At 38.7% G+C, this 16,484-nt stretch overlaps 1 long non-coding RNA gene across 2 annotated transcripts in view; it reads left to right on the plus strand.

Annotated features, from left to right (window-relative positions):
- The window catches only part of LOC116500379, a 42,431-nt gene that overhangs the window by 22,042 nt on the left and 3,905 nt on the right, over positions 1-16,484 (plus strand). For both annotated transcript variants that reach the window (XR_004254303.1, XR_004254304.1), the window contains exon 2: positions 145-261. This is a non-coding gene — a long non-coding RNA (uncharacterized LOC116500379). The remainder of the gene's footprint in view (positions 1-144; positions 262-16,484) is intronic.

Genomic DNA, 16,484 nt, shown 5'->3' on the forward strand with positions numbered 1-16,484 from the left:
GATTACGTATTAGCACTTCGGTGTCTTTGCTTTAATGTCAGAATTAAACACAAAGTTAATGTGTGGATTTGAAGCTGCTGTATTTTTTGTATAAAATCATTTATACCTGTCATCTTGAAAACGTTTCTTAATTGTTTTTCACAGTTTCATGAATTGGATGGTTTAGAAAACTCCGTGCTGCATCCTGGTGATTCTGTGGTCCAAGTTCAGAAACTGATTCAGACTCCTATGGTGTGAATTGGCAGTGGTGGACTGATTCGGGTAGGTGACTGTCCAGATATCTTGAAGGAGATAAAGGGAAGGACATGCTTTGACTGCACTTACTGTTCTAGCTACTCTACGATGTACTTTGTTTTAGTGGCTGAATTTGTACAGCACCTTGTAGGGATGATGCATGAGAACTGACAACTGTGGTTGCTTTCTGGCAAGAAGCACAAGGGATATTTTCTGCAGTGTAATGGCTCTGTCGAATCACAGAACGTGTTTTACGTATCTGAGTTTAACATGTTCCTGTTGGCTCTGTGTGTAGGCAATCTGGCTTCCATTGCTTCTCCTTTAATTTTCTGCATTACTTGTTTATTTAAAATGTTGCCTAAACTGTGTCTTAACTACAAAGTAGTTACACATCTTATGGTGGTGTATTCAGATGGCTCAGGAAAAAAAAACCACCACCACCACCACCAAAAAACACTTCTGCCCTGTAATGGCATCTTAGCCATAGAAAGATTAATATCACAGAATCACAGAATTTCTAGGTTGGAAGAGACCTCAAGATCATCGAGTCCAACCTCTGACCTAACGCTAGCAGTCCCCACTAAACCATATCCCTAAGCTCTACATCTAAACGTCTTTTGAAGACTTCCAGGGATGGTGACTCCACCACTTCCCTGGGCAGCCTGTTCCAATGCCTCACAACCCTTTCAGTAAAGAAGTTCTTCCTAACATCTAACCTAAAACTCCCCTGGCGCAACTTTAGCCCATTCCCCCTCGTCCTGTCACCAGGCACGTGGGAGAACAGGCCAACCCCCACCTCGCTACAGCCTCCCTTGAGGTACCTATAAAGAGCGATAAGGTCGCCCCTGAACCTCCTCTTCTCCAGGCTGAACAAGCCCAGCTCCCTCAGCCGCTCCTCGTAGGACTTGTTCTCCAGGCCCCTCACCAGCTTTGTCGCCCTTCTCTGCACCCGCTCAAGCACCTCGATGTCCTTCTTGTAGCGAGGGGCCCAAAACTGAACACAGTACTCGAGGTGCGGCCTCACCAGAGCCAAGTACAGGGGGACGATCACCTCCCTAGCCCTGCTGGCCACACTGTTTCTGATACAAGCCAGGATGCCGTTGGCCTTCTTGGCCACCTGAGCACACTGCTGGCTCATATTCAGCCGACTATCCACCATCACTCCCAGGTCCTTCTCTGCCTGGCAGCTCTCCAACCACTCATCTCCCAGCCTGTAGCTCTGCTTGGGGTTATTGCGCCCCAGATGCAGGACCCGGCACTTGGCCTTGTTGAACTTCATGCAGTTAAATATGATTTTTTTTTTTTCCTTTTCAGTTACAGGCATGTACATTTTTAGTTTTGTAGGCTTGTTTACGTAAAGTTGCTAGTGACATGTATTTTGGGGGCTGAAACTGAAGTATTTTTTTGTTTGTTTAGAATTCTTTCTAATCACATAATTCAAAAACAGATGTAATTAGCTACTCATAAAGAATTGAAGAGACAACATAAATAAAATGATGAGGAGATTTTTCGTAAATGTATGTCTGGCTGAAGTGTTGCAGAAATCTTTAATAGATCACAGTCTATTTTGATCTTAGTATATCGTAGTAGGAATCGTTTTAGCCGTAATCAAGGCCATTGAGCAAAACACACTTTTCACTGTGTTCTCTCAGTCTTTTGCTCTGACTCAAGTATGTAGGAAGAATACACTCAAATATTTGCAACTATCTACAGAAAATGCTTGGCTTAGTGGAGAGGAAATATTTTTATAGCAAAAATACTGCTTTAAGTACTGGTAGTATTGCAAAAATGATGTGCTTGGGTGTTCAGGTCCCATGTGAGATTTAAATTAGGAACTGTCATGGGAAAAAAAGTATGGTTGTTGGAACTTCATTTTGGAAAATGGTTTGTGGGGAAAGAGTGCTTTTTTAATAAAGGTTAGAAAAAGGAAAGAATTTTTATTTAGAGCAGATGTTATCTTTTGGGAAGCAAAAGCTTAAATACCTAAAATACCTGATATTTTATGTTAACACGTCAGGATTGTTTTTTTCTCTGCATCTTTGGTTACAGATAATTGCAAGTGCCATATTTCTCAGTTATACTTCTGAGATTTCTTTTGCAGTTCTCTGGCTAGTGAGACTTCCATAAGCTATTATTACTCTCTTGTTTACTTCCAAGCTAGCATTAACAGAGTGGGAAGTTCAGGCAGTATTTCACAGCTTTGATTCAAATATGGTCCTTTCCTTCGTTATGCTATTCATTTTGTTCAATTACTTGTCCTAATATGCATAAAAGAACAGAGTGATACAGATGTTTTAGTGTTAAGAATATTTTTGTGTTGAATTAGGTTCTTTCTTCATAATTGTAGTTTCCATGCAGATCTGCTTGTTCTGGCATTGGAATGCTTAAATTTTAAGTAATTCAAATGCGATGGTTAATCTATAGTTTATTTTTTGTTGCTTTACTTTTGTTTGCTCTTATGTGTTGCCCTCTGTTTACTCTGAGCACTTGGTTCACTGGCACACTTGACTAGTGAGCCTTCATCGGGTGTAGGAAATCTGGGCTAGCTAAAAAGAGCAGGGCTGGGAGGCAAATACTGGCTTTACGATAGACTTGTGGCTGCAAGCAGATTTTAAATAGTTGATTTCTAAAACATATCATGATGAAGCATTTACTGAAGGTATCAGAAGAAACCTAGTAAGCCTCCCTGTTTCAGACAGAGGCTTTGTGCTTCCAGTTGAGCGTGTATTCTTCAGCTTCTTCTCAAAGTTTTGTAGTGCTTCTGGAAAAGATGCCATAATTTGCCATGCAGCTAAATCCGCAATTAGTACACTGTTAAATGCTTAGGTCTGTCATAAAGCTACCTTATTAGTATGTATTTACAGGTACTGAAATACATGGTGAGCGTAAATAAGGTCTTACTTGTGTATAGCTGAGACAGATTAAACAAAATTTAAGAACAAATATTAAATGCTAAAATTTGTCAGCTCTTTTTTCCTTTTTGCAATCTTACTCTACCTAATACAGAAATTTGACAAGTCACTGAAGTCTTTTCTTGTATAGAGTACTTCAACTTCAATTGCAGGGGAGTAATATTTCGTATTTGGTCCTTTGACTATAGTTAAGTATGTAGTTTCATAAGCTGTGTGTAATTAGTCACCTAAGGAAAATTGCATTTCATTGTCTTGACATCATTACTTCCATCAGAATAAAGCAAACAGCACTGGCTAAAGTGGAGCCACTGTATCCTATCCCTTCAGTATTCCTGTGGTTCCTGTATTTCAATCGTTTTTGGACATGTTCCAGACTTCTTATATAAGCTCTGGTTTGCGTACGTACTGTGAGCCCTCTTGACTTGCTGATTCACTTCTGCTTGTAGCAATAAGCACGGGCTGAAATCTTCCCCTTCTTGGTTCTACGGACAGGTTTTGTCTTGAAGTACCTCTTCAAACATATCTCAGGTAGTTCAGCTACGAAGGTTAATCCAGTCAGCCCAAGGCATGTTTTGTCTTGGCGAAGCGTGTTGGGAGCCCATCATTCTGTCAGCCTGCTGTTCCCTGTAGAGCAGAAGAGGTAGGGACGAACTGTCCTGATAGGTGACACGATTCTCTGGCTCGTGAGTGATCAGTACTAAAATGTTTCAGACTGTCTTGCCAAATGTTGAGGATTGATGAAGGACAGCAGTTAGTTTGTCTCCTAAAACGCAGGCGCTGCTAGCAGAGTCTGCCTAAAACAAGATTAGGTTATCAGAGGGTTGGTGTGTGTGATAAGCTTTCTGATGGCCATGTTGCCAGAAAAGGATATTCTAAGGGAACCATGTTCGTCCTGATTGTAGGTAAATGTTTGATTTTATGCAAATGCTAAGTATTAGGAAACACCCCCCTTGGATTACATAAAGAGTTGTAGGATCTATCTGTCAGTTTAGCAACTAGCAAATAAAAAAAAAAACAACTAATTATATAGTGCCTTAACTACATATGATGGTTTCAGAGGAAAACTATATAGAGAATACTTCTAACTTATTTGAATAACGTCGCACGTTCTAGCTTCCTCTTCCTCTTTCCTTTCCTTTTCCAGCTTGTTTGGTGGAGATAGAATTAAAGTGCTAACTAATTTATGCAAGCAAACTTCATTTTGACAGCTGTCCTTGAAGTTCTTGGACTACACAGTTTGCTGGTTGAGGAATGTCTCAGTGTGCATTTCTTCAGTTAAGATGCAGCTTCACTGTCACTCACAGGCTGTTTACTCTTTTTTTTTTTTTTTCCCCCATGGATTTTTTTCTTAATGATGTAATTGTATCAGTTAGGAAATGAAAGTATATTTTCCTGCTAATGGGAAGAGATGATGGTGGAACAGAAACATCTAATAAAATGCTTTACTTCCATAAACAACTGTGTTGGGTTGTACTGGATGTGCTTTAGTTTTTCTGCCAAAATACTCTTCTATGTGAAGTATAAATTATAAAATTTCACAAATATATTCATACAAATTTATATGAAGTACAGATTTCTTCCAGTACCCTGATGTCTACAGGGTCATACAGCCGTGGTGCACAGACAGATGTGTTTAAAAAAAACTCTATGTCAATATGAGAAATACTGGCTATCACTGAAGAGGAGTGGAAAATGAAGTTGGCTAGTTTGATAGCTAGTTTGTAACTAGTTCAGGCCAAAGAAGGCTTGTACAGAGCAAGGAGGAAGAAGGAATTGCCTTTGATTTCTAGAGGACTAGTAGTATAGGAAGAGTGCTATGTATTTAGGAATATCCAGTCACAACCAAGTTGTCAGCCTGCATATTTCAGTATCATTAAATGGACAATATCTTGAAGTCCAAACTGTCAGGCCAGTCCTGACTGGCTGCCTGCTTGTTGAATGTGTTCATAGACTTTCAGCTGTCCCAAGACAGGCTGAATGTCCTCTGGAGGATTTTACACCCGGACAATTGGAAAGCCGTGATGTATAAATAGACAAAAGGGAGGTGTCCCATGTTTCTGGAGGTGCAGGTGATCTTCATATATTTCTTCTAGTAGTGAGGCAATGAGGACAAAGGAGATGATAAAAGCGTGCTAAATGTCTTAGCTAAAAGTGATGGGTTTTCTTATTATGAAATATTAGCTTGGTTTTAGGCCAAAAAGAGATGATGTTTTTTTCTCAGAAGAGAGTAAATTTGAAATGAACATTCATTACAGAGAAAAGGCAAATAGAAGAGTTAGTAAAATGCATACAAAAAAAGCTTTAATACAAAAAAAAGATACTGAGAATACAGGTCATCAAGGACTGATGAGTCCTATTCTAAGGATCTTTATAGAAAAAAGGGCTTGACACTCAGTTCAAAAAAAAAAAGGGGGGGGGGGAAGCTTATGCTCTTTTTAATATCTCTGGCCCTTGGTTTGGACAGTGATGCGTTAGATTGTGCTTATTAAATTATTGGCAGCTATTTGAATGAAGTGAGGGGAAAGGATAGACAGCGCTACTTTGATTTAAAATAACTCTATTTCGTACTTTTGAGAGGTGGAAAAAATCATACTTGTTAATCAGTATTCTCTTTGATAAGCCAGAGGATAACTAGCTAGCTGCTGCTTGCCACAGGTCACCAAACTGCAGCTCTGTACAGGATGATGAACTCCGTAAGCAGAGGAAACTTGATTTTTATGTGCAGGTGGTTGCTAATAGTAAAATGTACATTTTAAAAGATGGTGGATGGAGTATTCTTGGAAGTCAGTGTAGAGAGATTCAGAGGAGCACCTGATACTGAAAGGAGCCAAGTAACCAGTTGTGTAATTTAAAACCTTTTTGTGCTTGATGAAGTATAAATGACTATGAATTGATTTTGATTGTATGTAATAAATGCGAAGTTTAATCAGCAGCATTTATTTGTTCCTTTTCAAAGAGACCACTTGGAAGCCATTCAGCCAAATCATCTGTATAGAAATTCCTTTTCTACTCCAGTTTTAAAGGGAAATCAGTTACGGATGTTTTAAATTTGTTGTTTTCTAAGTATGTAGTAAAACAGAGTAATGTAGTAGTGTAAAGTGTCCATCTGTTAATTAAATTAAGAAAAAAATACAGCAATGAGTTTTGGGTTAAAAGCTGAAGACTGCAGAAAGTGAAGGATGCAGGAAGTCTTGGATGCTTGTGTTAGGGCCACCAAGGTGCTTGAGAATGAGATAAGATACCAACCCTTTGTTTCTAATATCCTTAACAAATATGCTTGTTACTTGGCAAAACAGGAAACTGTTTCATAACTGAGAAAATCCAGAACGTGATGATCAAACTTAAATCTGACTACTTTGTAAGCTTGTTCAACAGACAGGTGGCTTACTTTTTAAATTTCTTAATCACTCAATACAATCCTATAATTAATTGTTTCAACCTATTTTTAGGCTGGAGGATTCATGATTTCCCTAGTGTGTCATGTAAAATAATACTTTCTTCTAGTGCTCCTTCCTCTCTCCCTTTGAACTATTTGCATATGTGAGAATGAGGCACTGTTCATCTTCTGTATGTCACTGTTGCCATTTGAGGACACGAAACTGCTTCATCTGACTCTCATCCATGGCTAGATGAAGAAGCCTCTGGCAGCTTTTTGCTATGGTCAGGCTATTTAGAACTCAGATTATTATTTCAAGTTGGATGCTTCCATGGCTGCTGGTTATCCTTCACTCATTCCCTACCTTTTGGGCTGAAATACAAGTTTCAAGTAAGAATTATTTCATTCTCATTTTATATCTCTGTTCCCAATTATAAATATGTTCACATTTATTCAAGAGATGAAATTCCTCCTCTCTAATCCAGAGAAAAAACTCTGAAAGTGTGGAGGTAACTTCTGCAGCTGTAATTTAGATAATCAGAGCATGAAGAAAAAAACTTTATTTCAGATGTCAGGGAAATTGCTGAACTACTGTTTTCCATCATTGTTCTCAACACATACCAAGGCAAAATTGTGGGGTCATTCCCATAGTTTGTTCATTGCCGTGTTGCATAGGACAGCAGTCACGACATGGTGTATTTATTCTCTTGGATTTTATTCTTACCAAACTTTATTTCGCTTGCTACTTCTTGAGAGAGTATAGAAACAGACCCGGGAGAAGTCTCCATTTTATATTTTCTAGCTAGAAAGCTTTAAAGATTGTACCAGTCTAATTCTGCTGGTTTTATTATGCAAATGTTTTCACAAATGTAATGCATTTTAATATATTTCGGAGGGCTAAAATATTTTTTTTTTTCCAAACAGTGAGATTGCCCTTTGTGATGATGTAACCCAAAGGAGTTTCAGTAAACAAACTGGAATCACCTATCATGATTCAACATGAGTGTTGGGTGGAAAACAGGTTGTATGTCTTCCAGGACAGGTTAAGGTGACCTAGATGGTTAGAGGAGCACATGATGGGGTGGAGGGGAAGTATTAGTTAGCTTGATGAGCAATGATATTTGCACATCAGTAGCCCGGTGATTGTCAGAACTTTAAGTGTTTTTGTGATGGTGAGAGACAAGGAAGAAGAAGGAATTCACTGTATTGTAATTCATGTGAACGAATTTTATGGATGTTCAGGAAAATTGATGGTGAGGGAAGCTAACTTCATTGACTGATCAGAAGATTTTCTCCTGACTGTAAAAGAGATGGTAGTTTGGGGGGGGGGGGGGGGGAAGTGAAAGCAAGCTGCTTATCTCTCTATAAGTGATGAGGAAAATGAAAAGAGGGATATTTAGAACAGTAACACAGTCAGGGAATGCCCTAGAAATGATTTTTGTAGTTAAGTGGTACAAGTTCATGTATGGAAGGTTTTGTTTTGGATGTATGGGGTAGGCGAGAGTCACAGAATCATAGAATGACCTGGGTTGGAAGGGATCTTAAAGACCACCCAGTTCCAGCCCCCTGCCATGGGCAGGGACACCTCGCTCCAGATCAGGCTGCCCAAAGCCCCATCCAGCCTGGCCTTGAGCACCTCCAGGGATGGGGCATCCACAGCTTCTCTGGGCAACTTGTGCCAATGCCTCACCACCCTCTGAGTGATGAATTTCCTCCTTGCCTCTAATCCAAATCTTCCTCCTTTTAGTTTGTGTGACTTAAAGAGAAATGTGACTACAGGAACTGAAGGAGTTGTGGGTCAGAGTAGTGGGCTGAATAGTGCTTATTTCCACAAAAGTAATTGAAGGTTGTGATAAGAACAGTAGCTGGTGATGGTGGTTGAGATCAAGCCTTGGTTTATTCATGCTGAATTTAAGTAAGCAATCCCCAGAGGTACTCATCTGGAGTTTTCCTGTGAAATGGAAGAGCATTGGGGATACTGTCATATCCCCGGCATGGGATAGCAACTCAGAGTTCGAAAGGATGTACTGAAAAAGAGGAACAAGCAGAAGAGTGGAGGGAAATGGGTAAACCAACAGCGCATGAAATCACAGTGGGTTGGATGAGGAAGTGGGATGATGCTTTTGGGGCTCTCACTTATATTTAGAACTTTTTTTCATTGATAGGAACAATCATCTGCAGAGCACTACAAGATCTCTGAGACCTTGGACTGATAGGAGACGTATCAGCAAACCAACCTTTTTTTTTTTGTTTGTTTTCCCACTTTTATATCTTTCCTTATTTTCATTTTTATTCCAATACCTCTGAGAGTGAAGGTTCCTCTTAAATTGCACCATTTGAAGCATCTTAGCTGTAGCTTTCCTTAGATATATATTTCAAACAGTAACTGATCAAGTGGAGATAAAGATGTGGCTTATATGGGCAGTTAGTACCCAGGCATTTTTAAATCTAGCAAAATAAAGATTCATTAGGCTTAGTTAGTGTTAGATAAATTAGTTAAGATTTGTCTTTGGGTTTGATATTTTTGTTTTAGACACTGGCCTGCCAGGTCTCATTGAAGCTGTTCAGATGTTTTCTTTGTATCTGGAGTGATAATAGCACCGCAGCTATCTAACTGCGAGCTAGTGCTTATTCTGGTCTCTGTTTTTACAGATCATGCTGTTAGCATTTATACTCGGCTCAATCTCTCATTGGTATAAGCACCACACTATTGCTAACTTCAAATGCATTATTTTCTATATCTGTATAGTTTGATGGGAAAACTGGACTATGCGTTTGGTCTTAGAGCATATGCATTATAAATGCATTGAATTTTTTTTTTCCATGACATTATCAGTCTGTCTCAGTTCTGATCCCTTAATGGCATTAAAATGAAAGCTGGTATCTAGAATGGAATTAGTCCATTAATCTCACTACTGAGCTTTAATACTGAGATTTTTCCCTGCTAGAAAGAAATGTAGTGCTTTTTCAGCTGCTAACTGATGACTGATATGTTAAAAATGAACCTGCTGGAACAGTTGAAGTTTAGATGCAGTGTCTTATTGCTAAATGGAATATTGCATAGTAATGCCATTTAATGCAGTTTAGTGAATGTCTGTGTTTCTCTTTAAAAAGTTAGAGTGCAGTAATCTGCAGTTAAACAAGTGATTTGTTTTATAGCCATCCAGACTTAATTTTTCTTTTTTGGCCAAAACTTATACTGTCTTGTTGGAGAAGATTGAAGAGAATTGCTATGAGATAGGTTAAACGAGTGTCAGGTTGTTTTTAGAACTCACATCCTGTTTCCTTCTTCACTTAGAAGTGAGAATTGAGCTGTGGGTATTTTAAAATAAAAATTAAAAAAATGTTTGGCTATCAGATCCAATACCTCATTTCGTATGTTACTGGGAGTCACTTTGAACAGAAATAGGCAACAGCAATAAAAAAAATGGGATTTCAGGGCTTGCTGGCTGGTACCACTTCTATCAACATGTGAAGACCACATTCCTCCAGACAGTATATTTCTCCAAGAAGACAATCTAAACAATGAGAAAGATTAAGATGGAGGTGAAACCTACTGGTGATTTTCAGCCTGTGTACAAGCAGCAGTTTCTGCATGTTACACTTACGCTGTGTTGGTTTAGATCAAGTTCAATAAAAAGCCATTAGGAACTGAGGCAAAACAACCCTCACTGTAACCTCATTATTAGAGAGAACACAGCAAACTCATATCCTGTTCTTTTCCAGACACTGTCATCTCCTACCTGGCTTTTAAATAACAATTATTCTTGCTTTTTCAGAATCAAAAGCTATCTCTTTATTGGCTACTTCAATTTCACTCTGGACAGTATTTTTTTAATACAGGAGGAAAAAAAAGCAAAAACAAAACAAAACACCAGAACACTAGGAGGATTTTGCAGTCACTTGAATTCAGCATATTCTTTTCCTTAAACTTTCTTGAGAGCTGGGGATTAATTACAGTAGCCACGTCATTTCAAATGATAGACATCTTTATTACCTTAATGAACTGTTTGTCTTTTAGTTCAGGTGGCTTGTGGTCCTGGTTTGTTTCTGTGTGTTAGGATAGGATTTTATGGTTCCATTCCATGCATAAAACCAATCTCTTCTAGAGTAGTTTTTACCCAACTGTGAATTGTAACCCTCTTTGTAATGAGGGTGCCTTCACATTGTATGGTAAAAAGTGACAATCTGGGCTCTTCATCATTGATTCTCAGGCAGGTATTGAGGAGATCGGACAACAAGCCAAAGCTTAGCGTGTATAAATTGGCTCAAACCATGAGATTAAGCGGCAGCATTAGTCTCTTCAAGGGTAATGTGATAATGTCACAGAAAAACAGATCATACCTCAGTGGCAGATGGCACATGCCTGTGTGAAGTGTAAGAGAGTAAAAATACATTTTGGTATGATGTTGTGTATGGTTATTCATGATCAGAAGCTGTTGTGGTTAGTTATGAATTTAATGCCAGTTCAAACAGGAAACTTCAGCTTCCAGGAAGACACCTGTTCAATTGTTCACAACTTAAAAAGTCTTAATTCCCCACTTAAGTGCATTTTTTTAAAAATTAATCTTTCTGTGATTCTGCTTTGTTCCTGCTCTACTATCTAATTTCTGTTTTGAATACAGAAGTATTTTATTCTTCCTGTTTTTTTCCTTTGTTATTGTTTATGGATAACACGTTCAATAGTGTATCTTCATAATGTGGGTATGGGATGAGTTGCTGATGCATTATTACATCAGTGAATTGATGTGCCCAGTAATTGATGGTTGAAGCTGTAGGGAGTATCTTGACAGTTCTTTTCTTTAACTCACCCAAACAAACAATAACAGCCTAATATTTTTGTATCATTTTGTGTATTTGAGGCACAGTTGAAGTTAATTTCCATCTTAGCATGCTAAGCAATTTTGCAAGCAATATTTTAGTTTGCTATTTGTATCTATAATCAAACCGGTCAATGATGTCTCCTAAATGAACTTTGCAAAATAGTGAGGAACAAAATAAATGTACAAGGAAGTAAAAGGTTCATAATAGCAATTGTTAATTGGAAAGTTATGCCTTTACGTGTGTGTGTGGTGGGGGGAAATGACATCTAAAAATAGATTTCAGTGTTACTCAGCTAGCACCACTCACCTCTGCCCTGGAAGGAAAGGGAACTCAGGAATTTACATACCCTAACAATGGCTTGGCTGGTAGAGTGAGAGCTATTATTAAGGATACAATTATAGCAACTGCTTGCTGATACTTTCTATTATTTAAAGAATTTTAATTTGAAATCTCTGTTATGCTATAAAATTGTGTTTCTGAAATAAGGGAAATGCTACATATAGGGGAGTAAATGATTCAAGTTCCTAATACCTATTTTCTAACCTCATTTCAGACAACTACTAGGTGACTTTTGCTTCTAACAATTTAGTCCAGTGTATTTTATGCACAATTTGATAAGTTTAAAAAGCCTTGGAGTGTTCAGGTAATAGTACCTCAAACTATTTAAATATAAAGCCCCGGAGTGTTCAGTTAACAGCAGCTCAAACTGTTGCACCATTTCCTGGCTGGCAGTAGCAATAAAAGGCCACAGGCACAAGACAAATCCATGTGTTTAATGTGTCACTATCATTCACAGTCTGTAAAATTTGCAGTCTGAATTCTGTGTCTGTTTCTGCTGCTGCTGCACCTGTCCACAGTCTTCTGTATTTTAATAAGCTGGAAGAGCTCTAGGATCCAATTTTCTGTCTAAGCTGTGGCATAAAAGGCAAGGTACCCACCTGATGCAGGAGGTACTCAAACAGATGCACTCCGGTTATAGGTCTAAAACGGAGGGATCTGCTCCACCTTTATAGCTCTGATTAATGGGATATAAGCAGGTTATTCATCTGGGGTGCTGGAAACTTGCACTTAAGAGCACTTCAATCTAGGTGATCCAACTTCTAGGGCAGTAGTGCTCACTCTGTGATAGTCTTTTGGTCATTCAGATGGATGACTCATCCAAGGGCTTGTTCGATTGCTTCACTAGTTGCTGTTGGAAAGTTCAGTGTACAGTTAAATAAAGAGCACAAAGTCTTTTCCAAAGGTTCTAATTCCCCAGTTCTTCCTTCTTTCATGCTTGGTAGTCATATTTGCTTCTGTATCTAGATTACTTCCATCTTACTCATGCAAAGCAGCCAGCAGGTTATCGATATTAGTGAGTCAGCATCTGCTTGATGCAATACCCAGACGGTTACTCCTTGCTCACAGAGGTGTGGGTGTTGGGTGCCACCAGGACTTCACACACGCCCATGCTCCCTATAAAACACGGCGCCCTGTTTCTTAAGTACTGTGCAAATAAACTTAGATATGTCCCTCCCCAAAGTATTTCGGTATTTAATAATGCTGAATGTAAAAAATGTAAACAGTATGTGGGTGGTGGGAAGTAGAAGAGGGAAGAGGGGTTGTGTGATAAAGGGCAGTGGGTGAAAAAGAGCCAGGGTCACGGTAATAACGTCATACAAATTAGCAAATAAATGTAGATGAAATGGTTTAGAGTGCTACGTGTTCTTGTGGAGTTTACTGTGGCTTGGTGACTGCTTCGCATTTTTAATAACAAATCTTGCTAAAGATTTAATTAATATTTGTATTAATTAATATTTATAAAATAGGTACATTCCATCTCTTAAGTATTCCTATTCCCTTAGTCATTTGTTTCCTAATTTTTTTACTTCCTTCTTTCATCATCAATTTGACCATCTGTATCTGTCACTGTCTAGGCTGCGTTTGCAGATGGGAAACTTGAGAATGAGAGGGGGAGAAAGGTGAAAAGGATGGGGGTGACATAGGTGTGAAGGGTGAGGGCACCAGGTCTAAACAGTTTTCTCATGGATTTGTGACCCCTCTTGTTATCCAGAGTGCTCTTGCCCAATTTTGTGCTGCTAATTGGCCTCCTGATGTGAAGTAGGTACATCCAGTCCTCTGAAGTTGTTGGCATTTGTGTAGCTGCAGTGGAAATATTTGAAATGGTTGATGCTTGGGTTGGAGTAATAACTTACAGGGAATGTGTTTTTTTTGTGTGTGTGTGTATTTTTTTTTTGTTTTGTTTTGTTTTGTTTTTTAGTACCTGGACTGAGTTGAGTTGGATTCTTTGTGTTATCATTAGCAGTATGAGTTCTCAAGGTTTAACTAGGCTAGCTGGTGTAGCATGCAGTTACTCACGTCCAGTCAGGGAGCTAGCTCAAAAGTCCCTTACAAAAGTGACTTGATAAAGAATTCTTACGGTGCATGGGATGCAACTGTAGCTATTCTGAGACCTGCTAGTTTGGTGGTCACTAGGCAGGGCCTGTGAGACCAAGGTCCCAAAAGCTTTGTCATCTTGATTGATGGCCTCCCATGGTTTTCTGTTGTGCTCGGTTTGTTTCTCGGTTTTCTTTTTCTTTATTTCTTTTTTTTTTTTTTTTTTAAAGTTCAGATACTACTATATTGTGTATTACAAAGACAAGTAATAAATTGATGTGAAAATAGATTGGTAAACCTGTTTATTTTGTGTAAAAAGGTCTATATTAAATTAATACAGTGTTAAAGGATGTTAGGCATATTAATATTCCAGATAGTTTGTTTTAAAACCTTGCTAAAAATCATTAGTATGAAGTTCTGAATGTAAAATCACAGCCTTGTGTCTCTGTTTTCGAATTCTTAATTCCTGGCCTTGTCTCTGGTTATTTGAGCTAATGTGATAATATAACAGTAACAAAACGAGTAAACATCAGTAAAGCCTAAGCAGAATTGCTGACAGTGTATTGGAGTAATTTAATCCTCCTCAGATTTAGTGAAGAGCAACCTTGGTTTACAGAAAGTAATAATTCACAAGTCTGTGAATACTGTCTCTTTTGGTGAATGTATTTGTCTGTTCCAGTAAAGTAGTAATAATTTCCAATTAAGTAGTGATTTCTCTAATTTATTTTCTGTCCAGTGATATAAAACATCCTGGTTCTGTGAAGGGATGTTCCTGATATCCTTTTCATTGAAGGAAAGGGTACTGGATTTGCAGAGAGATGAAGCACTGTATATCACGAATTCATAAATGATTGAATCAATCCATGATAATTCCGCTGCTTTCGTAAGACTTGAAAAATGGTATTTTGGATAGCAATAACATCAACTAGATAATTTTGCTAGAATGGAGGCAAGGCTGTTTACAAAAAGTACTGTATCTTAGCTTTCTCCACTGGAAATGATTTCAAATAAGCCAGCTGATCTTAATATTTACATATTGACATGGACCTTAACTCAAAGTCACTTTTGACTTTGATGTTGGCTCTAATGCTGAAATTAGCCCTGTTGTGATAGCATTAGTGGGTTGGACTGCATGACCTGGAAGTGGCCTGTCCAGCCTCATTATTCTGTAATTCTGAAAAATTGTGCTGTATCTTGCTTCTTTTGGGTTTTGGGAAATATTAGTTTAAACGTAGTGAAGTCACAATATGGCTACCTACCTGTAACAGCTAGGCCTTTTGTTGGTGTCATAGATGCAATTGTTTATATCGAATAGCAGTGTTGTATGTCGTCCTTATTATAGAGGAATTTTTCAGAGCATACCCGTGAGACTTATGCTTTGAGAAACAGGCATTTTTGATGTAAGAAAGGTTCCTTGCAGTTGTAAGAACTGAAAAACTCTTCCCATCTCATACATGTGCATTATAGCAGTTCTTTGCTGCCGAGATTAAACCCAGCAATACTTGTTATTTCATCACTAATTGCACTATATAAAGGGGGACTTTGAACTCGTGGCAATTTTGGTATATTTTGTTGCAGAACCACACTGCATAGGTATATTTTGTTGCAGAACCACACTGTACACTTAAAATTTAGGAGGGGTTTTGCATCTATATCCACAGCGGTTTGAGAAGTAACTTGAAAATAGTGGGGTTGCTTGTTTGTTTCTTTAAGTTGAGGTCAAATTTTATTTTTATTTTTTTGGCTTTGGAATTCAGTTTGGAAACCCTTTGACTAGCTTCCTTAAGAGAAAGCAATCAACAACAAAATTTAGCAGATCTCATTTGTCCACATACTTGCGGGTATGCATGTATTTTCTTAACCATCTTTTCTAGAAGTGCTGTTATGGTACTGTAATGGACACATTTCTATTATGCTAGGTGCTAGGCATTTAATCCAGTTTTAAGATAATTAAAAATACCTCTTACAGAACTGTAGTTGCCCTGGCAGAACCAACTCTAATATTAAATTGTAAATCATAGCAATTCAGCCAGTCATGGACCTATAACAGTTCCTCTTCTATCCCATCGCTGCTGATGGGCATACCCCACATCCCTTGGCAGAACACTTTGCAAATATATGTCCTCTGCAGAACACCAGCAGTGTTGCCAAATGCAGGTTATTCTGGGGCACGCTGGAAGCAAATGCGAATCTTCATGTACCCACTGAGAACGTGCCATCAGCTGTCCTCTTTCCTGTGTTAAAGGATTCTGGCTGTCAACAGCAGTGACACCATTGGTACAAGGAGGTTACAATTCCTAAGCAGGTCAGTCTCTTGCCGCTTAAGGCAGCGTATCATAATTAACATCACAGACTCCGCCACCCAAGCCAGATAGCACAGCTCCTGCAGCTTTTTAGGTTTTTGTCACAGAGACAATCCGCTCCGTGAGGTTGCTTCTTTACTTCGCTCTGAACGCCTGGCTACGGTTCAGACGCCCAAGTAATGATAAACAGCGAGACAGAGTGACAACGTCTGCTTCCAGGAAAAACAAGATAGACTCTTCTTGAGAATGGTCTCTGAGACCTTTGTGTCTCCCTCATCCTCCCTTCCTCTCGCCCCTCCCTTTTCTTCAGTACAGCAGTCTGAGATCAACTAAAAAAGTGGCCTGCAGACCTTCCTGCTACAAGTGTGAAATGTCTGTCTGTTTGATGTCAAAAGGTATGCTGTGTAGAGATAAATATTTTGCCAGCTATGTTTATCTTATATTTTCTCAATCAAAGCA

The sequence above is a fragment of the Aythya fuligula genome, chromosome Z (assembly GCF_009819795.1).
Source record: "Aythya fuligula isolate bAytFul2 chromosome Z, bAytFul2.pri, whole genome shotgun sequence".
NCBI classification, from domain to species: domain Eukaryota; kingdom Metazoa; phylum Chordata; class Aves; order Anseriformes; family Anatidae; genus Aythya; species Aythya fuligula.